Source organism: Protopterus annectens, chromosome 10.part0 (genome assembly GCF_019279795.1).
Source record: "Protopterus annectens isolate FY-2018-M chromosome 10.part0, PAN1.0, whole genome shotgun sequence".
Lineage (NCBI taxonomy): Eukaryota > Metazoa > Chordata > Ceratodontiformes > Protopteridae > Protopterus > Protopterus annectens.
In genome coordinates this window covers 569,367,107-569,380,509 of record NC_056744.1, presented here as the reverse complement: position 1 = coordinate 569,380,509, position 13,403 = coordinate 569,367,107, and the positions used below count along the sequence as shown (strand labels likewise).

The window sequence follows — 13,403 nt, the reverse complement described above, 5'->3', positions numbered from 1 at the left end:
CACCACATGTACATAGAAATATAGTAAGGAACCAAGCAATGAGATATTCTCGCCTAACAAGTGAAGATGCAGCCTATAGGGAAGCTATTATTGACAGATTTTACAAAGAGGCATCACAATAGGGACCTCAAAATTTTACAAGAAGTGGAACGCGACAAAGCAGGACAACCATACATTAAGAGGAATAATTTTATTCCCGCATGGTGCATAAGAATCATAATCTTGGAGCCAAGAGGTTAGTTATTCCCTATGCGAATAGTAATAGCACTATAACAGAGGTAATTAAGAAGAATTGGGGAATACTATTGTTAGATGAACAAATAAAAGAACTAGTAGGCGTACACCCCAGTTTCAGTTATAGAAACACAAAATCACTAAAAAGGATGTTGTGCTATGACAATAGTAACAGAAAGGGGTTGCTTTCCTCTAGGAAAGAAACTTTCTGTTGTCACTACTGTAATCAATGTGGTTTCATTACCAATAATTTCTTTGAACATCTAGGCATGTTTATTAGATATGAATTCAATCATTATGCTGATTGTAGATCTAGAAATGTCTACTTGGCTATATGTCAAAAATGTAGAAGCTTCTACGTTGGCAAGACCAACAGGACACTTAGAGAAAGGATAAGGGAACATGTTTATGCCATAAATAGGGAGAATGATGGCAATGCCATAGCCAAACATGTCATACAAAATGATACAACTCGTATGTTTAAGTTCCTAGTATTAGAGTTTATACATGCCACAGAGAGGCTAGGCGACATTAGTAACTACACAGAGAAAGAAGGGAAATGGATAATTAGATTACAAGCTGACAGGGGACATGGCTTGAATGAGTTTCATTGAAGCCATTCCTGCTTGATTGAGCATTGAAACATTAAGTCCTAGTGAATATAAAAGTGAATATAAAAGTTAATACATATTTTGACAGAAGCAAGGAAATGTATAATTTTCTTTGTCCTTCCCCCCCCCCCCCCACCCCTCTCCCCCCTTCCTTTTTTTTGGTGAAATATTCATGAAACTGATTATGAATTGTATTTCTTAGCCTATGATGTTTTGCTGTACCAGAACTTGTATTTTGGTATATATGTATGTATGTGTATATGTATGTATATGTGTGTGTGTGTGTGTGTGTGTGTGTGTGTGTATATATATATATATATATATATATATATATATATATATATATATATATAGTTTTTACACATATTTTATAAATATATATATTTTTTCATGTCTTTTATTTATATATATATATATATATATATATATATATATATATATATATACACACACTCGGGGATCATTTATGCATAGAGTTAAATAAGAACTGCAGCTTTAATTTCTTGAGTGATTTTTTATCATGTGACTTTTACTACATATTTTATTGGCTTATGATAAAAGAAAATGGTATTTAAAATGATCCAGAATGTTTTGTAATTGTTTTGAAGTCTGAGGAAGCATCCTGGGAGACGTGAAAGAGCTTACTTTTGTGGAATAAAGAAATATTTTTCAGTCATTTTAAGCGGTTTGCTTCAATTGTTGTGGAGTACCTACTATTTTTTTTTTTTTTTTTCTTGTACAGTATCTTGCTTGGAGGTACCTTACCCCTTTGGTGTATTCTTTTTATACATTCCTCGTAATGAAGTGCATTTGAGAGGTATGGTGGAAATGTAGTTTTCAGTGTTCATGAGATGAATTCAGAATCTGGATTACCTTCCAATATTGGTGTGTCGTCTATGCAATCTCCTATTAATGTAGTAACCAGGACTTGTATCTCTTAATCTACACCCATCATTGCTTCCTTTTGTCTGGCCTCCACCATCTTGGGCCTACTTTTCCCAGTCAGAAATGTCCTGCAGTGCTCCATAGCAGTGTGTGAGGAATTTCCCAATTGCTTGGCAAAAGGGGACATTGCCCTGTGTCACTGAATTCACTGTATCTGAATAAATATCCCTTACTTTCCTGAAGGTAAATGCGTGCCTAGTGGGACTAATTCAATAATACATTTTTAATGTCTCTGACTAGCCCATTGGTTACGTGTAGTTCTTTAATGTCTGTAGTTTCATTCATACAGTAATTGCTCATGCTCAACCATCATCTAGATGTCACCACCACATTGTCTGCTGTGCTATTATTTTCTTAAATTTCCTGATTGTTTTGTAGCCTTTAAACCTGAAAACTTGCCTGTACTCATGTGCCAGCATGTGTGTGGCAACTTTAGATATGCTACAGTTTTCACAGCTGCAGAGCAAAGGCAGTTTTTTAAAGTTAATTGCCTAAGACCAAGAGATGTTTTTAAGAAGCACTTTATAATTTTTGTCCCCTGCACGATCTCCTCCTTACGAGAATTTCTGTAGTCTGCTCTTATTTCTCCATTTTACTTTAATTTCCTCAGTACTACACAAGGGCTGAGACCACACCAACGAAAGATTGGGAAGGGGAACTGGTTCAGAGTTGGAGCAGCTGTTAGTGTCATTTATGCTGCCATATGCACTGTTTAAGTCTCTTAGGTTTGGTACCCCCACGACTCGTCAATGGAGAATATGCCATTTGTTTGTCATTAGTTGAACTTCGGTCATCTAGGCCATAGTCGGGACTCCATCTCTCCGTATGCCAGAGCCAGGAATGCTACAGCAAACTTATGTGGGCTCCCCTGCTCCCCTAGTAAAAGGATGCAAGATGTGAAGTATTGTAATAATTTGACCCACCCAAAAAAATCATCTTTTGTAAGCGTTCCTACCAACTTGGCTGTGTCACCCTTTGGCCAAATTTTCACTGATGGACGTTTGATACCGCTACACTTCAATAAATGATGTGTGATGCCTACAAAATCTGTTGTCTGAAGACTGATGTCTTCAGGTTTTTTAATTGCTAACCCCTTATTCCGTTGTGTTCAGTGAAGACTACAACAGCAGTGCCCACCTTGGCTCCGGTATATGCAGTTCACTATATTTCAGTACATCAGTTTTAATTCTTGTTTTTCACCTTCCACCCTACCAGTGAGTACACAGGCTCACATACCAGACTGTAAAGAGAGAGAACTGTTCCCTATATGAGTGTAAAATGCTTCTGATTATCAGTGAAATACCATTCCTTCCAGTAGGAGGTTTTGGAGCGATTGTATTCATTTGCTTTCATTGTATTTTGTGAGGAACAGGCATGTTTGACTATCTTGAGGGATTTTACCTGCCTATTAGCTAATTTTCTTTCCTTGTTCTTGCTTTATAGTAACATTCTGATGCTGTGCTAATACACTCTCTGAATAGCTGCAAGCAAGTCACAGGAGATTTAAAATGAGCAGGCTAGGAATTTGAGGTAGCCAGTTGAAGGGGCATAGCTCCTGTACAGACCACAGTGCCTTCTAGGAAATAATAGCTGTCTGTTAAGAAAATTAGGTGTGTGTGTGTGTGTGTGTGTGTGTGTGTGTGTGTGTGTGTGTGTGTGTGTGTGTGTGTGTGTGTGTGTGTGTGTGTGTGTGTGTGTGTGTGTGTGTGTGTGTGTGTGTGTGTGTGTGTGTGTGTGTGTGTGTGTGTGTCTGGGAATCTGTATAATTGCTATGTTTATGTTCAGAGTGTAAACAAAGAAGGGTGTTACCTTTTGTCTCAGTTTTCTGATCTCTCTCTGTTTAAAGAGTGAGTCAGTAAGATGGGAGGGGAAAGGAAGGGAGGAGAAGAGTGCTGTACAGTACCAGTTTGTAAGTTCCCCTGCCGTCATGCTGCTTCACTTCTTTCTTGCCTTTTATCTATACAGAGCTGACAGCAGTGCTGAGAGAGAGACTTGCAAGTCACACCAGCACTACCTCAAAGGCGATCTCGTCTTCCTGGCCTCAGTGAAAAGCACAATTCTCCAGGTAAGAGTGCTTTTAGGGTTCTTTCTGTCTAGTTTGTTTGGTTGCCACATTTATACAGGCTATGTGAGACTCCTTACTGAAAGAATTAACAGGATATTTTTGCTGGAAATAGTGAAGGTGGCTAAATGAACAACTAGTAGGATTTGAGCCAGCAGAAAGATTTTAATCTCTAGTGTATTGCTCGTTTCACCTTCTTGTTTAATTGTATTGATTTGTTTGATGTGGCTTTCTAAGGTATAAGTCATAAAAAGGAAAGGGAAGGCCTTTTCATCTTGTCCTAGTTTTTCTTTACATCTCCTGACTGAAGTGTTGGCAGGCAGGAAATGTGCAAGTGTAATTACCAAGGTGAGGCTGCATATATGCACACTACATTTTCTCAGTTTTACTTGTTTTAGTTTTTTGTTTGTGTCTTTCGGCTTTTCCCGGTTAGGGGTCACCACAGCGTATGGTATATCAGGATTGAAAAAAAACTTAACTTCTCTATGCTGCCAATCAGGACTGTCCACAAATGTGGTTCCCGTTGCTATTAAGTCTGATAAAAAAATTATTTTTATTCAAGTTTCAAACTTACGAAACTTCAATGTTATGGTCTCAACCATATGAAGTTTTGAATTCATATACACGAGCGCACAGACACACACTTATGTGTGTATATATATATGTATATACATAACACACACGCGCACATATATATATATATATATATATATATATATATATATATATATATATATGCACACATATATGCGCGCACACTATATATATATATATATATATATATATATATATATATATATATATATATATATATATATATATACACACACACACACACACACCATTACTACTCTAAATGGCATTTTATCAGATCTTTACACTTGCAGGGTACTTAACCTACTTGTTTTCTTTATTTTCTTAGCAGGGCAGGTATGCCTTTAGTGTGTAACATTTTGGATTCAAGCTATTTGCCTTTTGTACATTTTTTGCCTGCTTAATGCTTATTTTTGTGTAAGTAGTGGGAGTAGTAGAGTCAGGTCAAAAGAATATTTAACAAAAAAAAAAAAAAAAACACTTGAGTTGAGAGCAGCAGAAGAAAGGGTTTATGCAGTCTCTGCAGATGGGTCTGTCTTTTCCTGGCTTTGGGTAAATATAATTTATTTATACTTTTGTTAACTGGTTAAGTTCACTGGTCCAAAAGACTGCCTGGGCCAAGTAGGTATAAAACCTTGACAGTATTCTTAGTTGACAACTTGTATCACTGTTAGTGTTGTTTCTAGGTTTATTTTTGAAGTGATTAAAGTCTTTTGTCACATTGCTGATTAATTCAGCTGTTAATGTCAAATAGTCTCCTTGCCTGAAAAAATAAATTACAATTGTGTATGAGTGAGGAGAGGAGCATCTGATTTGCTTACTTTTATTTTATGCCCCTACTTATTTCTGATTTTTGTCTGCCCCCTTTGGCACGCACCTAACCAGTTACTTGCAACATTTGGAATGCCGTCAGTGGTTTCTCACTAAGAGAATCCAGGGTAGGAATACCCTGTCCTACATAGATTACCTTAAGGCTTTATCTCTTTACATGGTGGTCTACAGGTTACGGAGCGATAATTTTAGTCTGGTATACAAGATGTCCTCAGACCAGCACTGATGGACCTCTTGCACATCCACAAAAAAAAAAAAAAAACGCTCCAGGAACACTAGATCCAATGACCTGAACTTTGCCTGCCACTTAGGTCTCTCCAGTGTGTTTTACTTGTGTGCATCTCAAAGGATTCCCACACTGTGGAATAGATTCCCTGTCCACGTGAAGCAGAGAATCATCCCTGACTCTTTTCAAGCGAGACCTTGATTACTGGATGGGGAATTGTAAATTCATCTCTGGTCTGATCCTCATGCCTCTGGACAGAGACTTGACAGTAATTAACTAATCCCAAACTGACATATCCTATAACACATGCAACCCTTGTCTACCAACGTAGTAACACCCCCCACCACCACCATATAGTCCTCCAGTGTAGTAGAGAACAAAACTGGGTTGTGTGACATGATTAGGGTTATAAAGACCTTGGTGGGTGATCACGTAATATAAACCTATGGTGTTGCTTTTGGTGAGGGCTTTAGGTATTGCAGAGGACTGGTGTTAAATTTTACAGGCTTAGGAGGTCTTTGAGCTGTGGAAAGAATTACTTTGAGTTCCTCACCTTAGGTTAATTTGTGTGATAGATGTGGTATGTTTTTATAGTGTTTGTGTTCTGATAAACTTGTTTATATGCAAGATTTTTGCCACCAGTGAAATTATGCTTGTGTATCTCTTTATTGCTGTTTTTTTTTTTTTTTTTTAAGATTAAATGGCTTTCTGTGAACATGAGACAATTAGATTTTTTCATGATGCCTATATCTACCAAGCTGGCCACAGAGACGTATGGAAATTGAATGTCCATGTTGTCAGGACCTGTGTTTGGGTGGGCTGCTGTATGTGTTGGACTGGATTATACAGAGGTCTCCTTGTGGACTTTGGCTCCACACTAGATTGTGCTAAGTTATGATAGTAGCTAATCTCTGTACAATGGCTGTTTTTAGCCACACTAAGTTATAGGTTTAGGTTCTAAAGGAAGTTTTATAGGTAGCATTTATTTTAGGTTCATTTATGCCTTTACAGGGCACTGCTAAAATCTTGATGTAATAACACCAAGAAAGATATTGAGTGCAATTCTGCAACTAAACTTAAACTACCTTGGTAAGGCAATTTCAAGTATTGGGAACATTTAGCAGTGGCACTCTAAGCACTTAACTGAAGTGCAAAACAAAAAAATCTCTTGTCTGCCAGGGATGGAGCAGGACCCCCCCCCCCCCCCCAGTGTGTGTTGAGGATGCCAAGTAGATGGGAACTCTGGGGAAAATGAGCAGGAGATATTTTGTAGTAAGGGGCATACCTTTCAACTGTCCTGATTTTCACAGTGTGCCCAGATTTTTGACTCCTTTGTGGTCTTTCTCAGTGTTTTTCTGGCAAATCACTGAGGAATGAAGTCACTAAATAAAGACTTACATTTGGATTTGACTTTATATCCTTCAGAAAATGCACACCAACACATAGGTTCATAGGTTGGTACTAGGCTGTCAGCCCTAGGGCCTATACAAGCCTAGCCATAACAATTCCATGGCTATTTCTTCCCACATTTACTTTCCTGGACCCCTGTCTAGCAGGGCAACTGACGTGATCCCTGGGGTGATCTTTCTAAGAACAACAACTTTCTAAGAAAAACATTTAAAAAATGTCCCTGTTGGGCTTTTGTCCTTCCATTATTTAGTTTCTGTCCTTATTTCTTGTGCTAAGAAATTAAAAGTTGTTGTAAGGGAGGTTTATTCAAGTGGATTATTGGTTTGCTGAGTGGGCACTTAGTATTATGGATGTAAGGAAAACATTTTGTGGGAAATTACCTGGGTTACACAACAGATGATAATGAAAGAGGGGAGGTACTTCGGAAGTCAGATTACTATAAGGGGTAGAAACCCGAGAGACAACCATTTAAAACCACAAGAGAAGGGTGGGGAGGGCTGGAGAAAAATATTCAAACTAGAGCTGAAGTCCTGTGGTAGAATTTCAGAAACTTTTAGGTTAAATTAATGTCTGGGGGTGGTGGGGCAGATTCAGAGAACTGTGAAAAATAGTAGCAAGGTAAACTGGAATTGGAATTCATTTTCAAACAGGTTTATCCAGGTATAAAAGTACTGAAGCACAACTCCGGGAGCAGAATTCACAATACATATACTACTGCAATCTAACCACTGATAAGGCACCAGACTATGCAGACTTTTACTACTAACACTGTAATAACTGAGTAAAGGTTCAAATCTGGCAGTAGATCACAGTCCTGCCACAATTGTGAAAGAAGCTACAAGACTGCAGCCTGGACATTGTTCAAAATACAAAGATACATTTTTACATGTAATTCTACTTATGGAAATAGAAGTACAGAAAGTACATTAAAAAATGTCACCACACAGGTCTGTAAATACAGCTTGCAGCTTATTTAAACATTGCTTTAATATTTTTTCTTCCCTTTCGCTAAAAAGCTTGTTTCATAGTTAGTAGGCATGCAGTCCAGGGGGCCAGTAAAGAACCTAACCTAAATTTCATATTGCTTCAAAGCAATGTTTGGTTAAGTGGCTTATCAGTGTCACACGCTAGGTGAATGAAGGTAGAAAGATTCAAACCCTGGACCTTTGCCACCAGAAGTAGCTAATTAACAAGTTGGAGCTTTAGTCCTCTACTTACACTGTGGCAGTTAGCTCAAAGACTAGGCTGTCTGCAGACTATTAGAAGCGTAGTCAGTAAGCGCAGGTCAGAATCCAACCCCATACCTTGTATCTGTGTGAAGTAAAGACCTCCACCATTATGCCAACCCTGCCAGAAATTCAAAACTTTTATAAGGGACAGCTGACCAGTATGAGCAGAAGCCAAAATGAAGTGGTTCTCTGTGGAATTAAATGTAAACATTAAGACACTTCACTATAATACACAACTCTATTACACAGTAGCAAACAGTTGTCTTCTATGGAATGGTCACTTTACTGCATCCTCATTTGCAGATTATTCTAAATGTTTTTCTTAGCATTAATTCCCATGGTGTAATATACAAACATACTGTACTGTAGGTCTGTTGAGATGAATCGCACATCGATTAGTTTTCTCCGTAAAAGCCATCTGTAGGCAATGATTTATTAGTTTTACATTTGTTTTGTTAAGACTGTATGTCAAGCACTATACATCTTACTAAGAATCTCATACTGTTCCATCTCACTTTTGCTACCTTTCACTTTATTATGGCTGTGTTTGTGTAATGATTTACTGTCTGATTGTGCTACATGCTAGTTACCTTGTAATAAAATCTGCTGCAGACTATAGAAAACATCCCACCCCAATACAGAACTGTTTCACCCCTCTAATTCGTCTTCAGAAAATGGATCTTGGTGACATGAAATCAGGAAGTAATTGGACAATTACAAAGCATACAGTAAACAGAAACAGCAGTTTATTAGAGTTGTAATTGTTGGTCCACTGAAGGTAACTTGAGTAAAAACTACACATTTAGAGTAAGAAAGCCTACTTCACAAGATGAGGGCATAATTGTAACAAAGAAATGGTAAAAAAATAAAAAACCTTTCCACTTTATCTTTAATCAGCAGACATTAAAATTATGCGTAAAATGTCTGGGAATGTTTGTTTTTCAAAGCTTCAAGAAAAGAAAGCAAGTGTGCTGGACTTCCAAGATGGCTATACACAGAGTAGCAGGTTGATAGTTTTGCAGGGTGAAAACTGAGGAAATCTTTACAGGTAGTTAAGGCTATGTACTTTGGTTTAATTCATTTACTGGCTAGTGATTACATTTGCCATGATGCAAGCAAATAAGAAATTTGGAGGAAGCAGAATAAAGTTCCCTTCTGCAAAGCCTAGAGTTCACAATAAGCTTCAAGAAGTCTTTTCAGACTCCTCAGGAGTTTTTCTGGCTGCAGAATCCAGACACTGCCTGTACTGGCATCCCAGCCTCTTCCCAAGGCCTTAACACTCCTTTCCTTTTTTCAAACTCTTCTACCTCTGGCCTCTGTAACAGCCAGGGAATTTCTGAGAGCTCTGGGGTTCATTGCATCCACAGTTCCTGTGCTCTCTCTGGCTGAACTACACATGAGAAATTTTCAGTGGTTTCTGAAGTCACTTTGGCTTCAACATGCGCATCCCCTCGAATTTGTAGTTCTTCTGCCTTGTGTCAAGAAGGAACTTTTGTGTTTGATTCAGCAGTTGTCTCTCAGTCCAGGTCTCCCTTTTCATTCCCCTCTCAGGAGCTGTTCAGATATTACAAATGTGGGATGAGGAGCAGCATTTGGTTTCCCAAAGATGCAGGGTATTTGGTCACCTATTCAGCAGAAATAGCACATCTGTGTCATAGATTAACGCTCTTCTGCTGACTTTAATGCTTTTCATCCTCTCCTCCCTGGGACCTGTTGAGATGTTTTATGTAGACAAATGGGGGAAGGGGATCTTACCTTTTTTGCCAGTTGGCACTCCTGGTGTGGAAACTTGCTGTCTGGTATCAAATGACTCTTCAGGCAGTTTACGTTCCCTCAGTTCAAAATATTGTGGCAGACACTTTAACTCAATCTCACGAATGGATGTTTCACAGCAATGTGTTGCTGGACATTGTTCACCAGTGGGGTACTCCTCAAACTCCTCACTCTGAACAGATAACTACTACTTTTTTATGCTGTAGTCCCTGGTCCTCTGGTTTGCAAGGCGGATGCCCTTTCTTTTTCTTAGAAGGGGGTGCTGCTTTGCACTTTCCCTCCTCTTCCCCTCATTCCAAAAGTCCTGTTCAAAATTCAGCATGATGCTCCCAAAATGTTGTTGGTGATCCTTTTGGCCACGACTGCATTGGCTCCCTCTTCTGCATTTAGCCAAGGGCAGTCATCACAAGTTTACCTCACAGGGTGGTGGACCTTCTCACACAAGACAAGGGATCTCTCCTCCATCCCCACGTGTCCAGTCTTCAACTGACACTGCAGATGATTGGATTTTGATTCCACTTAAAAACCTTTTTTTTCTGAGAACTTGCTTAAAGTCCTGCCAAGAAGCCCAGTAATACGAAATCCTGCTTATCCAGATGGAAGAAGTTTTGTGCCTATCTCATAACCTGGATCCACTTTCTGTGGATGTTCCTTTTGGTTCTATCTTATCTGTGTGAATTGCTCAATGCTGGGATGGCTTATTCTTCTGTTAAGGCCCACTTAACAGCTGCTTGCCTGCTTTTATCACCTCCTTTAGCTTCTAGATTTTAGGCTAAACTGTTCCTTAAAGGCATCTTTCATATTACACCTCCCAGGAAGCCTGCCCCTCCCCCCTGGGACATTTTGTATTAGAAATATTGACGCAGGCTGCTTTTGAGCCTGCAGCTTTGGCTTCCTTTAAACATTACTTTTGAAAGACTGTACTTTTGTTAGCCTTTATTTCTGCCAGATGGGTGACTGAGCTTCATTCCCTTGTGGCATGTAATTTTTTGGTGTTTCATAAGGACAGGATGTCCTTGCATACTAATCCTTCTTTTATGCCCACGGTGGCGAATGACATGACCCTTAAACAATTTATTCAACTGCCCATGTTTTCCCTTCCCCATAATCTGCCAGTGAGAAGGTGTTGCACACATTGGATGTGCATAGGCAACTTAGATTTTATTTGGATAAGAGTAAGACTAGTAGAAAATTTGATGTTCATCGTGTTACCCTGCTGCAGTCATCACACTTGGGTTATCCTGTCATCAGGCGGTCCCGCAGTCTGCCGGAATTCCAAAGTCTTGGTCCAGCGTCTGTTGTTATCGCCTCTTCCCTGACGTTGGTGCGCCAGGGGTATATATAATGCAACCGATGCCATTTTCTTCAGTCTTTCTTGCCGCGTGGTGCCCGAACCAGAAGCAGTTCGCAAGTGCTGGTCGGCCGACTCCTGAGATTTTCGAATTCGAATTTCAGACCGAAGTCTTCTGTAAAGCTAAGTACCCAGTTGGGGAAACTTTTCTTGCCTCAGACCGATGTCAGAAAAAGTTAACAATTGTATTTCTTGTGGGAAGTAAATACCTCATAAGGATTTTCATTCTTATTGCAAACCTTGCCTAGGCCCAGACCACGACATCACTAATTGTCGGTTTTGTGCTAAGTTTAATAAACGTACTATTAAAAGGCGCTTTGATTTTGCACTACACTACTTCGGTAGGAAATTTAACTATACCATGCCGTCGGAGCAACCGACTACCGGCGTGCACAAAAAATGCAGGGATAAGGACCGACAACCCAGGTCTAAGCCAGATTCCGAGGCCTCTGCTGATCCGGTCTCTGGTTCTCCAGTCCTCAGTGAGGCTCTGACGCAGCCCCTGACTACCGCATATCTGGGACCCGAGACCGCTACGGATATTTTGATGGAATGTGTCAAGCCGACGCAGCCTTTTACTTCAGGCCCTTCCGACGACTTTGCTACAAAAGACGTCGGTGCTACAGAAACGCCATCGGTTTCTGAAGGCGTTTTCAGACCGACTCTCACCATTAAAACGTTCTGTAAGTCGAAGACTCCTAAATCTAAAAAGACTGCACTTCAGTCTCCTGTTCAAGACCGCATGCCTAAGAAACAGATGCTCAAAATGGCTGAAGATTTGATTTCTTTAATCAGGGGTTCCCAGCCCCCTCCTGACAAAAGGCCTGGACGAGAGGAAGATTATGCATCCTCTGAGCAAATGTCCATTTCTTCAGACTCCTCTGAGGACCAAGAACTACTCCTTCTCTCCTTATGAAGATTCTGATGCTGAGGACTCTATTCCCTCAGCTTCTCCTCCAGAAGACTACTCCTTTGGGGAAACTTTACACACTATGAGGGAACATTTTCACTGGGAAGGTCAGGACTACTCTGATTCAAAGAAAAGGCTCAGAGTGTTTCTTTTACTCCCCCAACACAGACCACATGCCATCCCTCCAGTTTTGGACATTGTGGATGATGTCTATTTAGAATCCAGTTTCAACCCTGACTCTCTACCTCCTGCTCAGGCTAAGCCTGACAGATACTATAGAGTGCCTGATTCCCACAAATTTCTTTACAAAAGCCCTGTAGCTGACCCAGAAACTATCTCCCATGGTCCCAAGGGGGCTAAGGCTTATATGGCTAAAAACCCAGTACCTTCTGAGAGGGATTCCAGAGCACTAGACAGATGGGGGGAAAAGGGTTTACACCTCAGCCACACTAGCTATGAGGGCACTGAATTGTCAATTTCACATGCTTAAGTATCAGCAATTTCTAATCTCTCAGTTAAAGCAAAGAATAACCACTCTCCCTCAACAATCTGAATTGAAAGAAGTACAGGATCTGTTGCACGCCACTGAGCAGGTGGGCAAATGTACTTTACAATGTGGGTTTGATTCTTTGGAGGCCTCCTGCGGAGCAGCTGTCACTGGGTCTGTTATACATAGGCATGCTTGGTTAAAGGAACAAACTCTGCCTGATCATGTTAAAGCAAAACTACATCCTGCTCCCTTACAGCAGGATGTTCTTTTTGGAGTTAAAGCAGAAGTAGTTTTAAAGAAAATGGAAGACGAGGCAAAATCTATGCAGATGGTCAAAGATTTCCTAAAAGTACAACCCCCTCGCTTCAGCAGAAACTGGCCAACAAACAATTTGTCCTTTCCAGCCAATGACAGACCACAGAGGGGTAAATACAGACGCCCAAGGGGCAGAGGACAACCACAAGCCCAGTATAAACCTCGACAATGGGGCACTACAACACAAAAGGGAGGAGAAGACGGATCTCAATCCACCAGAAGGCAAACTCAATGACTTGCAAGTCATCTGGCCAAGCAATACTCTCTTGGCAGCCCCCTTGGGGGGGGGGGGACTCGCACTTTTTGCAGACAACTGGCACATTGTCACAAAGGACAAATGGGTCCTAGACGTAATTTTACGAGGATACAGATTCCATTTCCACACCTTGCCAATGAAAAGAGAAATGCCAAACCTGCCACAA

General features: G+C 40.1%; 1 protein-coding gene across 3 annotated transcripts in view; it reads left to right on the top strand.

The window, feature by feature from the left end:
* The window catches only part of ELOVL1 (ELOVL fatty acid elongase 1), a 1,026,911-nt gene that overhangs the window by 384,331 nt on the left and 629,177 nt on the right, over positions 1–13,403 (top strand). For all 3 annotated transcript variants that reach the window (XM_044085409.1, XM_044085410.1, XM_044085411.1), the window contains one exon: positions 3,756–3,855. The gene's annotated coding sequence lies outside the window, so the exon portion shown is untranslated. The remainder of the gene's footprint in view (positions 1–3,755; positions 3,856–13,403) is intronic.